At 39.8% G+C, this 25,748-nt stretch overlaps 1 long non-coding RNA gene across 2 annotated transcripts in view; it reads right to left on the minus strand.

Annotated features, from left to right (window-relative positions):
* The window catches only part of LOC121109766, a 30,623-nt gene extending 16,095 nt beyond the window's left edge, over nt 1-14,528 (minus strand). For both annotated transcript variants that reach the window (XR_005856008.2, XR_005856012.2), the window contains exons 1-2: nt 14,490-14,528; nt 73-161 (exon numbers count right to left, since the gene is read on the minus strand). This is a non-coding gene — a long non-coding RNA (uncharacterized LOC121109766). The remainder of the gene's footprint in view (nt 1-72; nt 162-14,489) is intronic.
* Between the last annotated feature and the right edge of the window lie 11,220 nt (nt 14,529-25,748).

The raw sequence follows: 25,748 nt of genomic DNA on the forward strand, positions 1-25,748 counted from the left end.
TGTTCCCATTTGTAATGATCTATGATAGCCTGTGGTGCTATCAACTAATATTCCCTGAGGGCAGATTCCTACCTCTGGGTGCTCAGAAATGATGAGGTTCACTGGAGCTGTACTGTGTTCTTTTCTGTTCTTCTATGTCCATTGGAAAGATGAATTAAAATCTAATAGGAGAGAGGAAGTCACAGTCACCAAAACCGAGACTGTTTATCAGCTTGATTCCTATTTTGTACATGTCAGCCTCAAGTATACTCTGATGCTGAGAGAGTTGATCTTACAGAGATAAGTTAAACGTGGAATGAGCCCATGGTGAGCAGAAATCTCAGAAGCATCAGAATGGAGATAAGAAATCAACATGCTGATTTCAGCCTATAGAAGAGACATTGATCATGTGAGGTGTCTGCATTCATGGGTTTGCCACAGTAAAGCACTGGCCTGTTTGTTCAAAATCAAGCCACGATCTTTCCAGCTAATAAGAGGAAAACAATGTCAGTCACACCATCACTAATAATTAGTATCTCTTTCAGAAAATCTCTCTAAATAAATCAAATCTCTTTAAATAAAAAAATTCTCTAGATGATATTATCTCTGCCTCTTGCAGATCACATCATGCCTGAATTACACATTCTCTCCAAATGTTCTTGCTATTGGCTTTCTGAAGCAAAGTGATCAAGACTGAACAATGCACAACTTATGCTCACATCTGGGATATCTCAAAAGCAGGTTTTGAACCAGGACAAATCACAGAGAAGCCCAAAGCAGGAGTGATAAATATCTTCCTTATGGCTTTCATTTAAAGCCTGAATTTATATTGTTTGACCTCATCTGCCTTTGACAAAGTCTCAGGTACCAGTGACCTATTTCTGTTCATAGTGCCAAGCTGCACTGGATGTTGCCTTGAAGGACACACTTCATATATCCTCTGGTATCTGAGGTAATGAACACAAGCAGGATACAAATATAAGTAATCAATCAGTGTGCCTGAACATGTCACGCAATTTTACACACCCGTTGTGGGGGAAGGAGTTTGCACACAGAGCTGCATGCCAACAGACACAGATTGTTTAAGTCACCTCCCAGCAGTAAAATGGGTTGCCAGTTCAAGACCCAGGCAATTTTATAGGATAATTTTTAACCTTACTGAAGTTATTAGAGACTAGCTACTGGGAGACTTGTGAAGTGTGAGTTGTCACTCTCCATCTGAATGGGAAGGATAGCTAATCCCCTCAAAGCTTAGCTGAAGATTATCCCCCTTTTAGATATTAGAAAAAAAAAAAAAAAAAAAAAAACCTCTTCAGAAAGGATCAAATTATGTACAATTTTTATAGTTATGAGAGAGAATTTACAAGATTTCTTTCCCATTTCACCACCACCCTTAATTCCCATCTTTCTTTCCATCTCTGTGTTAGGATAGCACAGCTCTGTCTCAGCCCTCACTGCTACTGACTTCATGGTGCACCACAAGCAGTGAAGCAGCAAAGCAGCGATGTGAGTCATTATATCTTTCATGAAAAACATTTCACAAGATGATAGTGGAGCTAAAACTGTGCTAAGGCAGTAGGTACAGCTATTTCAAGATTCCACACTCTCCCTTTCTCCTTCCTCCTTCTCCAAGTAAAAGTGCTTGTGCTGAGGATATAGGCACATTTTGAATGGTGAACTACCACTGCAAGACACTATGGTTACCTTCATCTTTCCATTGCTCTCACCCAATACTATCCCTAACTCTGAGCCTTCTGTACTGATTCTAAAGACAAATGCCACTGTCAAACATTTCAAGGCCACATCCTGTGAAAGAAAGGGTGAGAAAGCAACCTCTTTGGCAGTTACCAGTGCCAGCTTGCCTAAATAAAGCACCACGTGTACACATTACCAGATATACCTCAATAAACTGAGATTAATGAGAGGAGAAGAAACTGAGAAAAAACGTAGCCCAGTTTTTGAAGGGTCTCTTCAGTCTCCTGGAGAAGGGAAATGACTTAGCATGTCACCACAGCATGCCATCTATCATATGATATTCTTTGTCATTGCAGTCTCAGCTCTGCTCTAACACAGAGCCATGTGTTTGCACTTCCTTTCTCCCTGGATGTCTGGCATGATGAGCAGATGAGCATCTGTGGAAAACATGCAAAACTTGATTATTTCTCTAAGTCCTGCAGAAATGAGCTTTCACTATCTCCACAGACACTGTCTTTGTTTCAAGCCCCTGATGTTGATGCAACCATTATGGTCCTGCCATGTACCTGCATCTACACATGTTGGTGTTAACTGTGCAGATGGAGGAATGGCTTCCTGATGTGACTTACTGCCATTTCCAACCCACAGCTGACAGGTATCTACCACTAGGAAAAACAGTACATTTCAGAAGTCTGCCCTTTGCTGATTTGTTACCAGTCTCTCAGATGCTTCACTCCTCCCTTCCACATGTCTCTTTGGAAATAGCACATTTCAACTGGCATGCTTTGAGGGTATGTTCCCTTGATAATCTTCCTCTTTTTTTTTTTTCTTTTTCCTATTCCCAGAACTTTGTAACTGTTGTTGTTGTTGATGTTGTTAACCCTGAGGGTTTGTCTTCCTTTCGAGGGAGCTGTTGCATGTTTGTGCACACAGACCTACATTCCTCATACTGTTGGTTTTCTCTCAATCCATTTTAGGTCTTGATGTCTAGATTACAAAAAATCTCTAGAGAAAGAGAAAATATTTTCTTCAAGAACATAAAAATCAAAAGTTTGCTATTTTTCTTGCACCATAAGGAGTAAATCTATGTGACAGTAGGTTTCTACCACAAAGCAACTCCTATTTCACGTGGCCATGACTAAAGTAATGCAATTCCGGATTGGACTTTTCTGAGTATGTCATCAGATTAAATGTGAATTTTGTATTTCTTATACTATCTCAATTTACCTAAGCATGCTCTACTTACATAATACTTTTTATGCCAATAATCGAAACGTTATTATTCCAGAAACTTGGAGGCAGGCACTATTCTACCAATACATTCTCTTTTACAGAACAACTAGTATCTTTGCTTTATTCCCCAGTTTCATCTCAGAGCCGCCAAAATACTGATAATCTTCTCCTCTTATATTCTATATTATAAAGAAAATAAGACAGAAGATGTCTTCTATTTCCTATTTGCCTTTTATTTTATAGAGGTCCTAGTGATAGAGTTCTTAAACTAAGGGAAAGGTTGGATAGTATCATTTGAGAGTGGGTTTTAAACTACTTAGTTTGTTAAAGATCTACTCTTCTATCATTCAAATATGGAAATTAAAATAAATTGATAAATATTTAGGATTTATATAATTCAGATTTATAGATTTAGATTCATAGATTTTAGAAATAAATGTTTATGGTATCTGGTTGGTAAGGAATGTTGCATGTATGTTGCATGTAGCTATAATAAATTTAGTTTAATAAAAATTAATAATTAATAAAAATAACAATTAATAAAAATAATAAATTAAAGTTTAATAAATAATTGGGACATTACACATGTAAAGAAAAATTATGTGTTATTTTAGGCACTAGACTGAGATGTGTGATTTCTTTTAGTTTTCTTCATGGATTTTTGGTTAATGTAGGGGATGGCTTCGTCTTGTCCTTTAGTTTTCTTACATCTGCTTTGCCTATTTGGGTTTTTCTTTAGCTTTTTCATTCTATTAAGTGATTTGTGTGTCCACATGGTGATTAGTGAACTGCAGCTCAGGTAAAACCTGTAATTAATTTTTAAGAAAGCATCATCCAAAGGTAGAATATGAGAATATATATATGTATAGATATATAAATATGAGAATATCAGGTTTTATCCCACATAGAGTGCCTGGCTGGTAAAAGATACGAGACCTGCCCCACCTTTAATCTTGGAGGACTCAACCATGTTTCTACATCTGTAAGAAAAAGAATGAAACGTAGATATACTGTATTGACTGGGGGAAAGGGTAGAGGAGGTCAGTCTAGACAGGAAAAATGAGTGAGGGAAATTTCTTTTCAGCTCTGTGCTTCTGAAACTGCTCTGCTAATAGGTTGATGCTTCCCTGTCTGGTAGGGAGACTCTTTTACCCTTCAAAATGCTATCGACGAAAAAATCTCTCTTTGCAGTTGCTTAACAAAGCATTCTGAAAATATATTACACCAAATTAAAAATGTGCGATACTCAGGTTTTTTTACATCTTGTTGTTGGAAAAGAATCCCTGGGATATTTATTTATATGAGTCCCAGAATCAACTTCTACATGCACTTACAATAAATTACAGAAAGTATTTCATCGTGACACATCAGTGTTGACGCTACGTCTCTCACGATACTTATAAAACCAGTGTTCACTTCCCTCTTATCTTACCCCAAATAGCATCTTCAGAAAAGTCTTTATCAGAGATTTCAGTAACTGTTCTCTCAAATGTGTTACAATATGTCCTTCCAACAAAGTAAATGTCTACTTCAGATGCTTTTATATCCTTGCGTTATGAATACTGCCTTAAGAAGGGGAGTAACCGTAAGCTACTTTTACTGAAAGGGAAGTGAGACATGCAGGGCTTGATTTAGGAAGACACAAGGCATTCACATACTTTCTTCTATCAGCTGGTACAGTTCAACCTCAAAAGTCACTAGGTTGGTGATTGGGCTCTTTTTACTCCTTCTGGAAGAGTGTTCCAAACTTCACCTGCTCTGAGATCTTGTAGCTTTTTTCTAGTACTGAGGCTACATGCATCCACAAATACATTATGCTTGCTATCATGCCAGTATTGCCTGTGACTTTGAAAATTATTCTTGACCATAGTTATCTTCCTTACTAATATGCAGACTGCGTTGAAAGTGATGCCTCCTATTTATTTCCACAGAAACTACAACTGATACAAAGACCACAGTAACACTGAAAGATCACATTCTTAGCTACAAAGCACTACTTTTCAACATAGTCACCACCATTACTTCTGCATTTTTGCCAGAAGTGTGAAACAGGAGCCTGCATGCTGTGCTCATAAAAATCTGTACTAGCAGAAGTGACCCACTGTCACTGTCCTCACTGCTGAAATGCACCACCCACTGCCTCTCACATCCACTGTCTGGTCTCTATCAACATTCACAATTGTCGATGAATGTCAGTAGGTGCCATTTTTTCTGCATGGAGGAATTCAGTAACATCACTTTGTTTCATACATACTTCCGTGTCAGTCACCATCTTGTCAGACTGTCCCGCTGCTGCCCTGTGTTACACGACAACAAAATGTAACAGAATATTGGTGAGAAGGTTCAAACTCTACTGCCATACCACCAACATCTGCATCTGACATGGAGAGCCCACATAGGAGGCATTAATTTCAGAGCAGCGCTCATATATTTAAGTCAGCTGTCACATCTCCTGTCTTTTATTTTGATAGGCCAAGCAAATCATGCTTTTTGGTCAGCTTTTATTCACTATTAATCTCGTCCACTCTCTAGAAGCCCTTCTCTACACCCATTCCAATTTGGATCACTCCTGCTTAAAATGAAGTCTCATGAGAGGCTACAGAGCATAGGATGCCACCTCCCTCATGGTACAGCAGAATCTGTCCTGCTCTCAGTTCAACAAGATAGATATTCTTTATATAGGAACCTACTTTGGGAAATAAGTTGCCTGAGTGCCCTTTCATTCAGCTATTACATATTCAATTTTTCATAAAGATCAAGCCTAAGAATTGCTACTTATTTCCAGAATTGTCCGTTTTACTGGATGGGAACTATCACTTCCCAGCCATGTTTACTCACTATAAACATAGAAGTAGCTAAGCATTCGGTAAATATATCTGACATTCTCTTGACTCCTAGATAAATCTTTTGCTGTTTTATTGTGTTGCAGAGCCTCAGAAACCTGTCTTTGACTCCATTGTCACAGCAGTGTCCTCTTGAACACTGCCAAGAATGAATCCAAACTATTACCCAGGGTCAGAGTCAGTGAGGTGAATGGAAATTTGAGAATACAAAAAAGAGAAATAAAGATTATTCATAGTCTTTTTCCTGTACATATACTGAGGATTCCAACTGGAAGACTGTGCTTAGCTGGGGAGTTGGAAGGCAAAGTCCCAAGAGCTGTTCTCAGTCAGATTTTGTTAGAGTCAATAGGATCTTGCATGAGTTTCAGAGTATTTAGGATCTAAGACTATAAATCACCCTATTCTGTTCACATCTTGTCTCACTAAGGTCTTAATTTTTTTTATTACTAGGTCCCAAATGGAACTCTGACTCCTCTTGCATCCAGTATCCAGGCAGAGTTCTTTCACTGGAATAAAAATATCCCTATGTGTGTTTATTTGAAGGAAATGCATTAGATTTTGGATCTGCAGTTTCCTTTATTTATTTTTCTTGAAATGTAAATCTGCTCAGGAGCTCCTTCCATGACTTTTTTTTCTTTTCTTTTTCTAGGTTTTATTTACTGGTAGTGTCTGGGCTCAGGTTCACCAATCTTTAGTGTGAGTAAATTAAGGAAAAAAAATATTAACTTGCTCCTGTTGCATGCATCTAAACACAGTAGATAGGGTAGTGTACTTTTTTCTGTGAAAAGCTCTGCCAAGAGACTGTTAATTTGACCTTGTGTTGTTATATCTTTTATGCAAATCCATGACGTGAAGGGGTCTTTGCCATCTGCTTCCATTGGGAGGGTTATCTCAGCGTCTAGACACTGCAGAGACAGGCTTTTTAGGGTTGCTGGTAGATAGAGCTTTGGAGAGCTTGCATTTAATCCTCTTCAGATGTGGATAGATGTTTTCCTGTAGTCTGGCATGAAGTTTAGGTTTGAATTTCAAAAGTTGTCCTAGAGTGTAAATGGACAATTTTGGTTAATGGTGAACTCCAGCAGGATTTGACGGATTAAACATGGTATTAAATAATACTGAAATCAGAGAGGCAGCATTTTCATATACAGTATGTTTAGCTTCTTTTGTTTTTCAACACAAATTAAAATTCTTCAAGCAGAGTAAAATTTTACTCACACACTTCTAATGGTAATGGTTTCCATAAAAGAAAACTGTTATAAAAACCGTAAAAGAGCAAATGAGAAGGGAGTGTATGCCTACATGCACATTAAACTTTTATCACCTACACTTTAAAGTACACAGATTATTAAAAAATGTTTTTAAATCTTACTAGCTGCCCACCATTTGTTTATTTTGTCACAATTCTCTTTTCCAAAAAACGAGAATAAGGTGAACAAACATACTCCTGCCCCATGTCAAATACAGGTTCTCATGCAAGAGCACAGTACAGCAATGTTTAGGTCTCAACCAGCAGAAAGCAGCATCTGTTCTGAAAACCTGCCTCTGTGGAAACTGAAAATGGTCAGACATTCCTGTGCTGTGAGGTGTAGATCCTTCTCCAGAAGTGCTGCTGGTGTTCCCAACTTCCTGGTTCAAGGAGCATGATCCCTTCTGCAAATCCAAAAAGTGCCCTCAGGATAGAGTGGAGGTGGAAGTGCCCCTGACAGGAACTGCACACTTTGAGTGCAGCTCTTGGCAAGTACTCATACTGACCTCCTCACCTGCACTCCCATGCTGTTCTTCACCAGCACCTGGTTCCACAGCTGTCTTGTGTACTGGATTTGGTTACTTTGGATAACACAACTGGGAGGTGATACACACAACTGCCCTTCAGGAGTACAAGTTTATCAAGCAGTGTTCTTCTAGGAATGAGGCCGGTACTGTTTTACATAGGTCACTCTGAAAGTAATACCACCTATTTATTTCTATGGAAACTACAACAACTACAAAGAGCATAATAACCCTATTCGATAGAGACAATTCATTGCTACAAAACACTATTTTTTCAACAAAGTCACCACCATTAACTAAGCATTTTTGCCAGTGATGAACAAGAGCATTCATGTCATGCTCATAAAAACCTGTACCAGTGGAGGCGACCAGTTGTTTCACAGCTGCTTTGATAACATTGATGCTAGGAAAATGTTGCAGTCCATTTTTCATTGACCCAAAAAGGTGGAAGTCAGAAGGCACTGCATCTGGACAATACAGTGTGTGTGGTATTACAGTCCAGCCAAGATTGGGAACATGCTCCATGGTCTTCGAACTGGGGCCTGGTATTATCATATTGCAAAAAAAAAAGTTTTCTTCTTCTCTGGCTGGACTCTGCCTTCAGCTTAGTCATGGTGGAGTCATCAGAGTTAATGGTTTGTCCAGGTTCCAGGAAATCTAGAAGGATCACCCCCTTCCTGACCCAAAAGACAGTGCATGAGGAAGTCACATCTTGCCACTCCATGCACTGTGTTTTGACTCCGGCTTATAGTGGTGACACCACTTCATGTCACCGGTAATGATGTGATCCAAGAAACTGTCACCTTCAGCTCCATATTGGTTCAATAGGTTCTGACAAACTTGCCAACAGTGTTCTTTCTGTTCTTGTGAGTACATTTGTGTAACCTGCCTGACACAAATGTTGCTAGATTCCAAAGTTGCAACTATTATTTCCAACACATTGAAGCTATTATCCAACTCCATACACATTTTTCTGGTTGTAATCTGTAGTTTGCACAGATGAGATGAACAAGATACTCTTCCTTCCATGGTGTGACAGCCATGTACCATACAAAATGTGGCTTGTCTTCCATATCACTGTTGCCACTGCTGAAATGTACCACCCACTGCCTCACTATGTTAATGTCTACTGTTTGGTCTCCATAAGCATTCAGCAAGAGTTGATAGATGTCAGTTGGTGTAATTTTTTCTGCGTGGATGAATTCAGTGACACGCCTTTGCTTCATACACTTTCATGCCAGATACCATTTTGTCAGACTGCCCCTCTGCTGCCATTTGTCACACGGCAATCAAATGTAATGGAATATTAGCAGGGAAGTTCAACACTAGCTGCCAAACCAACATGTGTCTCTGACATTGTGGGTCACTGTAATAAAATAGGCAGCTCTGAAAGTAATGCCTCCCTTGTATTTTTATTATTTACTGATAAAAAAAAGCAGAAGTGTTAATGAGTCATACAAACTAATCATTAACGCAGACAGAAAACAGTCAGTATGGAAGACCGAAGGAAAGAAGGACGAAAGACCGTGATGACCTTGCACACTAAAGAGGTAGAAATAAACATATAATATCATGTTTTGACAACTAATAACAAACACCTGTTTTGAGATGCAATCAGCTGAAAAGATGACAGACACACAATTTAAAACTCCACTCTACTGGTGAGATCTACATGCTGGCTAAGGCAGGGTTATCTATGCACACTTAAGTGACTGCTAAGAAGAAGAGCCTACATACAGAGAGATAAAGAACAGTTTTATTTCCTGAGTGTTATTTACTTGTTGATAAAACTTTTTACAATGCAAAGTACATTTGACACAGTAGTCAGTATTATGTTCACCAGCACACCTAACAAAATCTTTTGAACAGCCATTGAGCTTGTCAGCTTTGAACCAGCTTGGTTTGCACACAACCAGGCCTTACATTGCCAGGCCTGTAAACCAACTGAGCCTTTTCCAAAGCAATGTAATCCTGAAATGGTACTACCTTTCACCCAGCAAATGCCAAACTAGCTAATTACTGACAGTAACCAAGCATGGATTCAGGAGCACAATTTTGCAGAATGGAGTACAATCCAGTCCTTCTTACAGAAGCTTTAGACCATCTCTCATGAAATGGTATGTTCAAAAGGCTCTTTGAATCTTTCCTGCTGAAGCAAGGTAGAACAATTTTTTGTATGGACAACCAGCAAAGTGAAGATGCCATCTGAGTATATTCCTCAGATAAGGAATTTATGGGATATGCTCTTTGATGTCTGTCAGTCTTGCACAGAGGAAGAGTGCAAGACTGCAATTCTGCTTTGTATCAGAGAAAACTGATGCTAGACCTAACTCTAGGGCTGGCTGAGTCATAGGTTTCCCTTCAGCTAGGGTCTAGAGGTCAGAACCATCAAGGACCCACTGCTTTTTTCTTCTCTTTCACAGCTAGTCAGAAGACTGAACACCCTCTGGTCTGAAATACTGTAGGGTTATCAGTGTCTGGTTTTCATAACCTTTCTTTGTTATTGTCACCTTTCAAAGAATAGCAAGCAAGCTGGAAATAAAATGTGTTTTCTTATCTAAGAGGTTCTTATTTGACAAGTGAAAATTATAAATTAGATAAAACTGAGAACAATCTATATGGAAAAAAGTACTTAGATGTAAATCAGAAAAAAAAAACCATGCAAATTAGTACTCTGAAATATGATCAATAATCAAGGAGAGAGAACATACAATAGAAATACAAGAACCCATTGTATCTGATCTGTAAAAGAAAGACTTGTGCGCCTGCCCCTCCATGGGCTTTAGTTCAGAGATCAAAGCTCTGATTGCAAAAGGTGTAGGTATATATTAAAAACAAGACTGCTCTTAGCCAACAGACATATCATAACTCCTCAGACTGTAATTTATCAGCTATTTAACAGAAGCAGATTGATCATAAAAGGCCTCACAAATCCCATCCCTCTGTCACCAGTCAATAGCATTTAAAAATGCTGAAGAGTTGTCCAAAGCACTGGGGAGCTATGATTTACTGGCTAGGATTGATCATGTTTCTGGTAGCACAGATGGCTGAAATTTTGGTCTGGGCAATTTCTCAACATGATAGAATAAATTCTCAACTGCCATATCAGAACATGAGAGGCTTTTTCCCGGGGAAAAGACAGAACAGCTCCTACACAGGCATGTTTATAGAGGTGTGTCTGTTGCATTTCTAACCATGCATAGAATTCTTCCCCTTTTCTCTATATGTTGTATTTTACTAAGAAAAGTAAGTTCCCAGTTATCAGTTCAGTAACAAGCAGAGCATTCGCAAGTGAAATCACAAGCACAGCCAACTAGTTAGCTGGTTATGGCAGCAAAATAATAAATGATAATAAACATTATGATTACTATATATTTATAATATATAGCATATTATTAATAAAATATTAAAATAATATCAAAGATTTTTCAGTTGACTACACTTGTCCTAACTAAAAGAACAACTAGGAGTTAACAATCTGTGACTGTTTCCAACTCACTACTTCTGAGCTAATACTGGATGTGCCATTCCTGTAAGCTTCAGCAAGAGCCATCTCCCCATATTGTCAGATTATTATTGTTTGATACCTTCTTAGAATCAAAGCAGTTAGCAAGCTACCTGAGGAGTCCATCCCTCCTAGAGATAGATATCTGGCTTTGTTAACAGTGAAATAGTTGCTTTTCTTTACTTCTTTCTCTTTCTTGAAACTATATATGTCAGGTCTCTTCAGTCACTAGGCAGATAGAACAGAAGACGAGTGCTGTCAAATGTTCTATCAGTATGACCAGAGCTAAAATTTTTGCCTGTCCTGCCCTAAACTGTACTTGTATTATTATCCTAATCCTAATCTCTCACATAGTGAAAGGAGAAAGATCACTGGATCCAGCTACTGATTGACAGGTCTTGCTAATAGCTAAATCCCAACCAGTCCATCATGTAAGTGATGAGAGTAGGTCAGATCAGAGTGGAGTTAAGGGACTCACTTGTGTTTCGTTACATATAGGAAGCAAGAAGAGGGAGAAAACGAGCAGAACCAAAATCTACTGCCAATTCAATTTGACATCTGCTCCAAAGGAAGGACCAAGCCTTTAACCACCCTCAAGCAGCTGGTGACAGAAATGACACTGGTCATTTCTGAAGCAAAATGTGCTCTTGTACTTTTCCCAAACTACTCTGTCAACTCAATTTCAGCACATGAAGATCTTTTCCAAGTTCAGACTGAACAGACAAGGAATCACCTTGATTCCACAGTTCCAGATATGCCCTTGCCCAAATCATTCATGACTTTTGCAGCCAGCTGTGATTACCTGTGGTCCTCATAAACCTATAGGGGAAGGTGGTGTCTGCATACACACCTGCTTATCCCCATCACTGGGAACAGAGAAGCTCCTCCTGCTTTAGAGCAGAGACTCTTTCTGAAGGCAGAACATTCGCTGCCTGATGGCTGGATATCATACTGCTAACAACGCTGAGAGGTCTTATGAAGAGCATCTTCCTGTTATCTTTACTCACAAGATAGGAATTCTTATGCAATGACAGCTAAATGAGTGAGAAGTCCCCTGAATCACACTGAAAGATTTTCTCTTTGCAAGAGTGAGGTAGTGTGCTTTTAAAAGCTGAAAATGAATAAGTCTCATTTGGAATTGGTGAGAGCTGACAGGTTTGGTTCTGCACATTATATTCTTTAGTAAGATCAGAGATGCTTTCAGTGAAGATTTTCCATGCTCCATTAAAATAAAAAAAAATTCTTTTGTTTTATGTATATGCTGCAGATAGATACCTCTTAACCATAATGATAGATAGGACTTGTAAGGAAAACTACATTCATAAAGAAAAAAAAAAAAAAAAAAAGAGCTTCATACATTTAAAGGGTTACATTTCAGACTGTGGGAGGATAAGAAAATAAATTACATGAAGCATTGCTAACAACACAGAAAGTTATCAACAGAATCTTAGTTATATATTAGGTACAATTTTCTAAGTCACAAGAACAGACTGCAAAGTTTCACTTCTCCACATCACCATAAAGTGTAGGCTATGAATTGAGGCAAAACATTCAGTCAAATATTTGGCAAATCTACCTCTAAATTCCACTTGTCTTCATGCATACCTTATGACTTGCACACTGGAGAGGAAGGGTTGGCTGAGATGGAGGTGAGGGAAGATAAAAGCTGTATGTGATGTCTCTCACTGCATTGAGAGATTTTGGTTAGGCCTTCAGGAAAAATCTAACCCTGAACCTCAAATGCTGTGTTTCAGGAGCCAGTTTTTACCACAAGAGTGAAAAACAGTATTTCAAATACAGTAAATCTGACACTTGTGTACTGTAGGCAAAGTTTATTTTTATTACTGAGGAAAAACAAAAGCTAATCATTCAAAATAAAAGCTGGAACTAAACCACAAGTGATTTTATTCCCTTCTCCAGAAAAACATAGACAACTCTGTATATACAGGGAATGTTTTCTGGCTGATACTTTTTTTTTTTTTTTTAACCTATATTTATTACTAACTTTACTGACAGTGGGTCAACTCCTACTCTTTAAGCAGTCATTGACTGAAATAGACTTGCAAGAGGGGATGAAGTACCACTTGAGTACTCATTATGGATGTCAGCTCCTGGCCCTGGAAGCCACATTAATTTTAAACACACTTTTAAAAATAGAACAGTGCTTAGGCATGGCAGGTTTTGATTTTTGTCATGGCAATTTAACACTTTGCCAATTGGCCTGCATTTACCCAAAATGGAACAAGAGATGTTTACATGCAGTGCAGAGTGGTTACAGGTACACAGCCACACATACACAATTTGATATTTTGAAGTAGAACTCACACGAACAAGAGACAGTCCAGAAGCCTTTACCATTCATCTGAAACAAAGGCTTTAGTAGCATGGCTCTGATCTGCTCTCAGAGTTGCCTACAAAACCCTGCTTCCTCATGGTAAGTGTGGCTGTTTGATTCCTTCGGACTGAGGAAGTATTCAACTGCTGTCCTGGTAAATGATGAGGAATCTGAGAAACAGATGTGAAAGATGTTTGGCAGTGAGCAGCTACTTCAGAGATCAAGTAATTAATAGAAAGAGTGATCCTGAGCCTGCAAAAAGTGAAAACATTTCCTTATTTATAGTACATGATCTGCAAATAGTCCAACTTCATTTGCTGCCTGATGCTCCCTCTGAAATCAGGGGCAAACACAACAAAATATAACAAACATAACAATGAGAGGCAGACATCAGTGAGGGTCCCCTCAGTTCCTCCAGATCTGCAGCTCTGTGCCCATAAGCCCATACAGTTGCATCCATTAGGGTATATGGAATGGCTACACTTCATTGCCTATACATTTCAGCAATAAAGAAGCAGGAAATTAAAAATTTGAAGGTATCAGAAATTTAAGCAGGAAGACAGATGACCACCAAAGACCAGGAACATCCAAGTAGACACGGAGACTTATTTTAGGGACTGGAGCCAAATTAAATGTTTTTATTTTAAGAAATAAATATGTGAATATCATTAATATTTGTGTTTAGGAAAAAAGCTGTGCTGAATTTTCTCGCTAATTCCCTAGAAAAGAAAGAGTGATGCGAATGGAGAGCTATTCCTATTCTGTCTGAAATTACCATTTTCTAAACTGCACAGAGCTACTCTGTTTAGGTAGCTTCATCTTAGTTGCAGATAGAACCAGGAGTGCTTATGTTATGGGTAAACAAATTTTCCTTTTAAGTCACAAGCAGAAAAAGAATAGTCCACAAAGATGAATTGGTATGGATCTACAGAGAAAGATTTGCCTTGACTCTTATTGCACCAAGATGTAACAACATACATAATAATAGCATTGTATGGTTTTTTTTGGTACAGTTGCTTCCCTGTTTGGATAGGTACTCAGTTATATGTCCCTTTACATAAATAGAGCCTTAGCTGTTTTTCAGTCCACCATGACAAGATTAAAGTAATTTTATTGCAATAGCATTCACATTCAACTGGCGAGATCCAATACAGCCTCCGTGTTCTGTACTTACTAACACAAAAGACTGACTACCCCATTCTCCACCTACCACAAAAGGTAGGACCATAAAATCCAATAATGAGTTACTGAGGATATGGCATAATCTTCTACATAAAGTAGGACCTTTGAACTGTTTAGAAAACTGAATACTGAGCAACAAGGGAAGTTCATTAAACTCATCAGAAATCTTTGTTTGTCTCTGTCCTGATTTCATGTCTGAGTCATAGGATTACAAGATCATAGACCTATTCAGGCTGGAAGGAACCTCAGGGGCCTACAATCCAACCTCCTGTCCAAAGCAGGGTCAGTTGCAGGATCAGACTGTGTTGCTCAAGGCTTTACCCAGATGGGTCTTGAAAGTTTCTGAAGATGCAGATTGCACAGTCTTCCCAGACTTCTATTGCACTTCTTGTCTGTCTTCATGAAGAGGTAATTCATCCTTAAATCCAGTCCAAATATCTGTTATTTTAACGTATGCCCATTACTTCTTGTCTGCTCAGTGTGCACTACTGAACTGACTCCCTCTTCCTGAGTCCTACTGAGAAAGGCAAGTATACTAGTAGGTATACTACCACAGCTAATATGATGGGAATTTTTACCACCAAAATTGCTAAGAGTATGATATGAGCTTTAAGAAAATTGACTTCTTTTCTGAAGGTAGAGTTTTCTATGTAAGTAACATAGCCACAGCAAAATTGACCAATTCCAATAGAATACAGGTGCACAATCCCTCAAGAGATTAAAAAAGTATCAGAAATAGACCAGTTGACTGGTAATATGCAAAATTGTAATTAAAAGAATGATTGTTTGTGCAGGTTCTCAGAAAAAAAATAGGTACACAAACTCTCCAAAAATTTGATGCTTGCATGGCCAACTTTCCTCCCTCTACACCCTCCCCTACTAAAAGATAGCTCCATGCTATGGATGCTAACCTGATGCTATTATAAGGAAGAGTACGTCATTATTCTAACATCTTCCAAAATAAAGCATGAACAAGGTGCACATAAAGCAGATGTCTTTGTATATGTAAAAGAGTTCATAAAGTAGATGGTAGTCAGCTGTTCAAGTACATAGAAAAGAGCTATTCGTTTTACTTACATGAAAGATACTAGCAACAAAACTACAGTTATAAGGAGAGTGAGAAGTGGACCATGTGGAGAGCCTGTGGAGCTCCTCCAGTAGAGCCCTTTAAGAAAAGCATCTCTTGAAGGTAAAGTGTATACCTCTGGTTACTTCAGCTTCAAAGCTAGAATTACATCACTGTTCTTTTGCTGAGGAAAGTGACAGTACTGCGGAAAAACATAAATGCTTCCTAAGTCATAAGACTTCCTAAGACTTACCACCAGCAAACTCACAGGTGAGTTGTGGATGTGACTGGACCCAAGAGGAAAACTAGAAACCTTGGGCTGAGAAACGTTTGCACCTTCGGGAGGTGTCATCCACACCCATCACAGATGAGGTAACCGAGAAACAGAACTCTTGATTGTTAAAACCAGTTCTCATCCACTTTGAAACTCAGCAGAAAAATGATTATTCATTAACAGTGAAGTTGTATATCAGCTCAAGGCCATAAGGATCTAAAGACAGGACAAGACAGGGACAGGAAAGAGGAAGCTGGTTGTGCTACAGCTCTTTCTCCACAAAACCTGATCTTGAACTCCAGTGTCAGTATGTGTTCAGGTTTGCAAGACAGAATATGATTTGCAAATTAGAGCAGAATATGGCAAAGTAACTGCATTAGCTACAGACCTGTGCTTACATATCTGTGCTTGCGTTGCATGGAAGAAATGGTTAACAGTAAGATTACCTGTTTCCTGCAGAACTTCAAGGGGAACATTAGAAATCATTTGCATTGCAGTAACAGGCTTTTTCAGGCTGTTGAGTGTTGAATAAAGAATGAAAATAAATGTATTCACCATGAAACAAGAAAATTGGAATCCAGAACACTTTTTCAACCATCTACAGAATATTTAATTGGTGTTAAATTGGGACTTGTACACTGCACACAGAACTCTTCAATTCTACCACGGCATCCTAACCACAAGAAGTGGAAAAAAAATAAAAGACAAACGTCTTTATAAAGTTGAAATCTGTGGGTTTGATATAAATAAAAACAAAGAAGTGACAAATAGTTTAGATTAAAGGTTCAGTCTAGTTTCCTTTGCAGGTTCCTCATACTTCTGCCCTTTCAGACTTTGCCTGAAAGGGACAGTAGAATATAAAAATTTATTGTATATTCCTGATCTTGCAGTATTTCTGTCCCAAACAAAACCGGGATACTTCTGCTTCCCCTGACCACTGGCTGACTGAAATCTCTCCTTTCGGAAGGTTATTTAAGAGGTGTGACTGCCAAATCCAGCCAAGCAGCATTTGTTTACTTCCTCTGCTGATCCTCCCTCTGAAAGATTGCTGACATTTTTCCAGGGGCACATATGCTAAGAGCAGGATAGTGTTTCATCACCCACCCCGACCCATACGTGAGGCAGCTATTTTATTGCCACACTGAGCAAAGGGTTTCCTCCCACTTCTTTTTGTGCAGCTGCACATGTTACACTTCTCCTAATGTGGGGAAGAACTGCAGACATGGATCAAAGCTGCTAATAGAATCATGGAATAAACGAGGCTTAATAGGCTAACTACTTCAAATGTGATTAAAGTTACAAGCAACCAATCTTTCTTCTTAACCAGGCCTGGCAGTTTTAGGTTAAAAACTGATTTTGTAAGGTTAGATGCTCTTCTTCCACATTAGTCTAGTTTCTGTTGTTTTTCCATTTCCACAAGCTGCAATTTGCACATTTCCTGACAGATTCTGCCAAGCCATCAAGCAGACAAGCTGGCAACTTCAGGGAATGAGAAGCAGTTTTAAGCAGAAGAGAAGCCAGCCAACTATTCAGCTCCCTTCCCCCTCCCAACCAATCTTTGCTACAGTTTTGTAGGTCCTGATATTTCTGTTCACCTTGTAAAACCAGCAATTTATCAAGTTCACTTCTCTCTGTCACTTGCAACCCTGTATGTAGTATTGATTTAAACATAGAAGACACATCAAACTTAGTATTCCCTCACAGCATATGTTACATGCAGTTTCTACTTGCTTTTTATACATCTTCAGAGATATTCCACACATTAAAAAATTCAAACAAGAGTTTTTAATGATAATAAAGTTATTGTTACAGAAGGTGACCTGAATGAAGGATAAATGAGCTACAGCAGAGATAGGTCAGGTATACGTTCATAATCTTTTCATCTTCGTAAAATATGTCATGTTATTGTTATATATCTGTAAACAGCCAGCAATAAATTCAGGATAGCAAATGACTCTTAACTGATGCTACCTGCAGACTGATGAGCTTAATTACTGGAGAAACAGAGAAAAGACAATATTTAGGAGACAAGCAATTGATGCTGGATTTTTAAAGCATCCATTATTTTCTGCAACTGTGATGTTAAGTCCATTTGCAAAGCCCACATCAGTCAGTAAGGGACAGCTTCTCTAAAACAAACAGTTAATCAGAAAGGATCTACAGAGAGGCCTGTGCAATCAAGAATGTCATAGAGAAGGTGCACAGGGATTGTGCATTCACCGCTAGTCACTATATGAGATAGAGAGGACAACAAATTCAGTTAACAGGTGGCAGATTTAAAACAAACGAAAGGAAACATCTTTTTTTTTTAACCCAATGCACTACAGAAATTCATTGTCACAGGATGTTGAGGATGCCAAAAGCTTGCATGGCTCCAAAAAGTGATTAGACAAGATAATGAGAGAAAAATTAACCAAGGGCTACTGAGTACAACAGCATCACCTCTGCTGCAGGAAATCCCTGAGCCACAGACCTCTGGAGGTGGGGAAGGCATACCGGGAAAGCACCGCTGTTCTCCTGCCTGTCCTTGTAACCTTCCTGACACATCTGTTCTCAGCTACCGTCAGAGACGGGATACTGCTCCCTAGGGCCCTGTGGTCTGAGCAAGAAGGCAGTTATTACACATTTATACAAACTGGCAGCCACTGTGCCAGATCTGGCCAATAAAGCACTTCCTCCCCACCGACTCTCCTTCCCAGAGGAGCCCAGAAGCAGCTGCTCAGGAGGCAAGTGCCACCAATTGTCTCAGCCATGCTTGCTGGTAGCATTACAGAGAGCCAGGCCAGCAGGCCCCGCCACAGCTCCCCATGCTGAGCGGCAGCAGCCATCAGGCACTCACCCCTGGGGAAGCAGAGAGCACATCAGGACAAAGAGGGGCAAGGGAAGCATCTATCAAGGGTGGGAAGAGAGAGAGCCTGTGTCCAGATAGCACTGTGAGAGAGGGTGAGGTGGCCTGCCTGCCTGCCATGTGGAGTGTATAAGGAGGTAGGCACCTGTAGTCCAGTTGGTGAGCAGTGGATGGATTTCAACCTCACCTCTGAAATGTCACCAACAAACAAACAAACAAACAAAAACAAAAACAGACCTAATCTTTCAGCATTCCTTTTCTGCTCTCCTAGTGTACATTCACTGGAGGCAACGGGTGGGAGCTGCATTGTTAGTTGCCAAGGGTATAGGATCAGTCAAAAATGCAAACCTGGCAGTACAGGCTTTTTTCCCCTGTTTATCGTATCTTTTCCCCTCTGTATGTTCCAGGGTGGGATTACATGACAAATATGTAACATGGTGAATTAATGTATCAAAACAAAACCTCTGCCCAGCACCTGTAGCTGGCCACCTGATTTCTTATTCAGCACATATTATGTGATGTGGGGTCTTTGATGACAGGAGCCAGAAATAACTCCATAAAACACAAGGAATATGTGAACATATTTGATTTTGTAACGTGGTGTTAATATTCAAGGAACCTAAGAAGCATGAGTTCATTATCAAGCATTCCAAAGACTGATCAATGTTCCTTTATGAATGCATGTATAATGCATGTACCTCAGTAATGAGTTCATAGGTTATGCACCCGTAAAGATATCTGTGGAAATTTAAACAAGAAACTGTCATCCCATCAGCCTTGAAAAGCTGAGACAGCTGAGAAAGGTGGTTTGCTAATGGAGCTCTAGTTCTATTTTTGCTTTCTGCCTAATGATTTTTCTTCTGCCTTTTTTGTTATTTCAGCTACTTTGCTATTTAAAAATAATGATAACACAGTGGAATAAAATACATAATTTCTAGAGATCATTTGAGAAAATAAAATCTGATCCTTCCTTCTAGCGCCCCTCTAGACTCTATTGCCTTTAAAATGTTATTTTTTTCTCACGTGGGTTTGCTAAGTTCAGCATCTTTATATGTGATGCAGAAATTAACTAATTCTTAGTAACTTCATGATGCACAGCATACATTTGTTACACACAGACATAACTAACATAAGCACCATCTTTCCAGCAAACTCTACTGTCTCCTCTAGAAGAACAGAAAAATGCTCATGAAAAAAATGACTCACTTTTCTCGAGTAGAAAGCCCTTAACTTTCTGAAATACTAAACATGTCAGTTCTTTAAAATACAGCCTACTGTATAAATCAGCAAATAATGGAAGGGCTCCTAAAGAATGAGAAATACATCAAGATTTACTGCCAAGAATCTATATTCTTTCAGGACTCCTGTAGACACCTCTTCCCCCTCCTCCATTTCCTCTTACTCTCTTAACAGTGTCTGATGAATAAGGTTCTTGATTTCTGTCCCTGCAGAGGGCAACAAAGAGCTTTGCTTCTGGTCAGACAGTTTGATTTGCACCCTGACAAAATGCTGTAAACCAGTGATACCATTCTCTTGCTATCCAGCATTTGCCAGGCCCCTCATCCAGCCTGTATCACACTAGCTGCTCCCAGCTGACCAATCACCTCTGGACACAGCTGCCACTTGGCTGCATTTCACCAGCCACTCCCCACATCAAAGGCTTGATTGATCCAATTTATTGGCCCATGCATCCCAGAGAATGCAGGCAGGGAAGTTAGATGTGCAGTCATTCAAAACATCATATGATGTTTTGATGTTTTTGATGTTTTTGATGATGTCTTGAAGGGGTTTTTTTTTTGTTTTTTTTTTTAAATCCTCTACAGTACTTGTTGGAGGACTGGGCTTTCAAAATCTTAAATCAACAAAGTAATTTTTCTTTAGAAGCACATAAACATTGGCTTAGCAAAAGTGCAGGATAATACAAAAAGTTACACATTTCAGTGTCTATACTTTGCTTTTTTGAGCAGAATCACAGAGAAGCTATTAGACAGCCCAAAACGTTTGAGTACACAGTACTTTAAGCTACAATATGTTACATACATATGTATTATTATCTGTATCTGTTCTCCTATCTGTCAAAAGCCAACTACTGCTTTATCTACGTACCTGTATATCCATGTACATGTGTGTAATAGGGTGAGGGAGAATAGCATTCTCTGTGCTAGTTCCCAAGTTTCTAGAATGCCACGCAATGGTTGGCAGCACAGCTCTGTGTCTGTGAGCTGACAGATTACTGTCCTGGATCTTTTTAGTATCATAAACCCCTGACAGCACAGCAAAACACTCAGGCAGCTGGAAGAGCTGCAAAAGTCCACATCTCTGAACAAGTGCTATCAGCCATCAAGTAAAGGATTACACAGGCAATTTAGAAAGACAATAAAGGTCTGTATACAGTAAAACCTTATACAGCATGTGAAGAAAAAACCTAAAAACACTTTCTATTGTGTGTGACGGGTATTGTCCATGTCTATGCTTAGCTTCATTCAGCTGGATGCTGTCTCTACATGAACACATTCACAGACAACTACAAATAAGTGCTCTTGCATTACCAAAATACTTACCAGCCCAACCAAATCACTGAAGGTTTTCTTTTCAAACCACAGGTCAGATGAGGGAGGGAATGAGTTACTTGTTCACAGAATCACAGAAGTTGGAAGGGGCCTCTAGAGATCATCTAATCACCTGCTAAAGCAGGTCTCCTACAGTAGGTCCCACAGGAAAGGATCCAGGCAAGTTTTGAATATCTCCAGGGAAGGAGACTCCACAACCTCTCTGGGCAGCTCGATCATCCATGCAGATATCGTTTATCATCCATGCAGTTTTTCCTCATGTTTGTATGGAACTTCCTGTGTTTCAGTTTGTACCCACTGCCCCTTGTTCTGTCACTGGGTAACACACACACACACACACACACACACACAAAAAAAAAAAAAAAAGCTTGGCTCCATCCACTTGTCTCCTGCCCATTATATATTTATATGCATTTGTAAGATTTCTCCTCAGTCTTCTCCTGGCTGAACGGTTCAAGGTCTCTCAGCCTTTCCTCATATGGGAGATGCTCCAGGCCCTTTTTTGTCTTTGTGGCCTCCACTGGACTCTCCCTAGAAGTTCGCTTACTTGAACTGCAGAGCACAGAACTGGACTCAGTACTGCAAGATGCAGCCTCCCAGTGGCAAAGTCGGTGGAAAGGATCACCTCCCTTGACCTGCTGGCCACACTCTTTAGCGCACCCTAGGACACCATTGGTCCTCTTGGCCACAAGGGCACGCTGCTGGCTCACGGCCAACCTGTTGACCATCAGGACACCCAGGTCCTTCTCAGCAGAGTTCCTTTTCAGCAGATCAGCCCCTAACTTGTACTGATCCATGTGATTATTCCTCCCCAGGTATACACTTGCCCTTGTTGAACATCATGTGGTTCTTCTCTGCCCAACTCTCCAGCTTGCCCAGTTCTTGCTGAATGGCAGCACAGCCTTCTGGTATGTCAGCCACTCCTCCCAGCTTTTGTATCAGCACTAAACTTGCTGAGGATGCACTCTGTCCCTTCATTCAGGTCACTGATGAAGATGTTGAACAAGACAGGGCCCACTACCAACCCTGGGGGAACACTGCTTGCTACAGGCCTCCAGCTACTCTGCGCTACTGATCAAAACCCTCTGAGCTCTGTCCATCAGCCATTTCTCAATCCACCTCACTTTCCGCTCATCTATCCTACATTTATGGGAAACACTGTTAAAAGCCTTGCTGAAATCAAGTCACACAACATCCACTACTCTCCCCTCATCTACCCAGCCAGTCATGATAGCATAAAAGGCTACCAGATTGGTCAAGCATGATTTCCCCTTGGTGAATCCATATTGACTATTCCCGATAACCTTCTTTTCCACTTGTATTCAGGATGCATGTTAATGCTTTCACTAAGTTTGCCTGTCTCTGTTCCCACAATCTGTTTTTGTGGTTGGAGTGTGAACTGAACAGCACATGGCAACAGTGCAATGTCTTGCTGTAGAGGAATCAAGGAAACAGCCCCAGTCAAACCTGCCTCCACTGCATCTGCCACAAAGCCTTGCGCAGATCTTAGAGTTGGGAAGGTCTAAGGACATAAGTACAGAAAAGTAGTTAGGATGGAGCAACATCTATTAAGAGAACAGCTGATAGAATTAGGGGAAAACAAAACAAAAACAACAACTGAAAGAAAAGGAGAGCTTCTGGGTGCACCAGTTTATTTCCAGGTCTAAAGCAGCCTAACTCACCCTACCTTCACACAGGAGGAAAGGATTTGCTTCCTACATCATGGTTACAACTACTCTCTCAGATGACTCAGACTTCCACACATCGTGCCACTTACACATATGCAAGCCCATGTGTCTAAGACATGTTTAGAAGCTTCAGGGTCTGAGAGAAAAATCCTGGAAATATATACAGAAAACGTTAGTGTTGGAAGGTTACTTTCCATAGGTCTGGTAGGGAAAAAGTGGGAGGGTGGGGGGGGTGGGTGGAAAGGAGGCTTTCAAGTGAAACAATCTGCCCCAGAATGAGCAGTGAAAAAACACTTAAAGTAATGTTTATAAAGATACTGGTATTTTTCCCTAAATGGCCAGTTTTTCTGAACAACTCCTTACACCCCTTCCCCCCTTCATACTTTCCAAGAAAAACATTTGCTTTGCAAACTTGAAGCGTTTCCAGAATGTTTACATCTCTAGCAAGGTTAGAACTGGGGATAAAACTGGGGCAAAGATCTGTGCCAGTAAGGGAGGATAAAATAAGACAGACATATTGTAAAATAAGGATTTTAAAACAAACAAATAACCCCTCAGCCCCCCCAACCCTTTGTATTCTATTTTGTCTAACAGTCAGTAACATTTTGGCTTTCTATTGGCAATGCTATATTTTTACTTCTTGTGTTAGGAATTTGTCAACAGGTGAAAAATACACTCAGGAACACTGTTGTATAGGAAAGCACTATCTTCAGCCTTTAGTACAGTCATTCAAAATGTTTTGAATGGCATGAATTTGTCTTATAAATGTACCTGTACCTTCTAAGTTACAGTGTCTATTTAGCTAGCTAAAGCAGCAGACTTCTGTATTCTTAACAAAATAAACATACAACTAATCACACAATAAAGGAAGATATTTCAAAGTTTCCCTACATTTCTAGATTTTCCTTTCCCCTTTCTGACATTTCCTTGAAAAAAGGATTGATAAGCATTCCGTCTTCTTTAACAGCCACATTTGCACAGCCCAAATTAATCTGTGATAGCTATCCGTATGCTCACAGCAGATGTAAAGCGACTCACTTTGCTATGCTGCTAATGAAAAAAAAAAAAAAAAAGAAAGTAATTTTTAAAAAATCAGCTGGTACTCATCATAGTCCCAACGCAGGGACAGAAATAGCTACGTTGGCTATGACGAGAACCTGCTTCCAAAATCCAGCTTCTTTCAGCCATGGATCCAAGTCTGTTCGGGTTTTACTTCCCCAGCCTAAACAGTGAGAAGGCTAATCACCATTCGCTGCTAGGTGTGATTCAGAAAAGCCATTCCTAATGTAATTCTATCTAAGGGCTCCGCTGACTTCAAGAATGTGGTTTTGAGAACCCGATTAAGAACATGCCTTACCTATTTTAATAGTGAGGCCAGACCCCGGGAAATGTTGCGTCTAAATTCATGTTTTCTTACACTATCTCTAACTTATTTATGTAGTGTAATAATGTTGTTGTTTATTAGTCACACAGATGATAACCACAGCTGAAAGTAGGTAGGAGAGGCCGATGCAGAATAAATGCATTTAGGGTAGGATATAATCAGTAGTGCTCTTTGCAGAAGCACTTATGTGTAGTTTCTTTTACATTTCCTCCTCCAGAGGTTATACAGCCTCCCTATTTATGGTGGCGCACAAGCATCTCTTCACTTTGTACCATGTATTTTTCATGAATATCAACTTCTTGCATCTTCTCACACCTGCAGGTCTGTGGCCCCGCAGTAGTGAGATCTGGCAATACCAGTTAAATTCCACAAGCACACACACATCCTTAGCACAGCTTTTGGTGCTTACAGGTTTCATCTCTGTTTGTGCAGGCACTGCAGCCTCACAGAGGATTTTCTGCTTGTGACACCCATGCCAACACAGCTCAGCTTCCGCTGGGTCTCCTCTGCTCTCCGTTACAGCTCAGAATGGAGAACTTGTTTCATATAGTTATACTAATTCAAAGTTAATTTCTTGGTGAATGTTTCTGTGAACTTTTCTTGATTATTTGTTTTTGTACCTGTCATTCACAGGTCTCAGTGGGAACAGTTACACAAATCACGCTATTTTGCTTTTATTCTTGCTTGCACAATACAGCAGTGTGATCACACAAGACTGAAATTTTCACATTATACCCAGATATGCATTTCAGAATTTATTCTCTTCTGGCTTATTACTTGGGTCACCTGAAGAAGGAAGGGAGCAGTGCTACGTAATTAACAAACGCATATTTAGCAGAAAAATTAAACTTCCAAATTTTGAATCTCCTAAATAACAACCCACTAGTTAAACAACAAATACACTGTTTCTTTAAACAGTTCTAACTGGAAGTTTTCAAGTACATGCCACAGGCAAGGCTTATTGATTACTCGGTACAGCTGCATCAGCAGCAGCAGAGGAGCACCAGTGAGGCTGGGGAACACGCTCCAATCCCTCTGTCTCCTCAGAGCTTGGCAGCATGCTGCAGCTCTGGCTCAAGCCAAATGTTCTTTTGTCAAGCATAGTTTATGTATTTTTACCTAATCCACAGGCTTTTTGAGCTCCCACTACATTAAACCACCAAAAACACGTGAAACAGCTCTGGAATAGGACAGAAGCCATCAGGAATGGCATTCCAATGGGGTTTAGGCAACATTCAGTCTGGCAAAAGATTTCTAGCAACGAGCTGCAGGTTTAAATTCCTCTGGATATCTGCCCTGGGCTGCCTGGAGTTGTGCCTAGATACCTAACCGCATCCAGGTATAGCGAGGTATTTCTTGGCTGTGGGTTTAATTTT

This window comes from Gallus gallus, chromosome 2, assembly GCF_016699485.2.
Source record: "Gallus gallus isolate bGalGal1 chromosome 2, bGalGal1.mat.broiler.GRCg7b, whole genome shotgun sequence".
Lineage (NCBI taxonomy): Eukaryota > Metazoa > Chordata > Aves > Galliformes > Phasianidae > Gallus > Gallus gallus.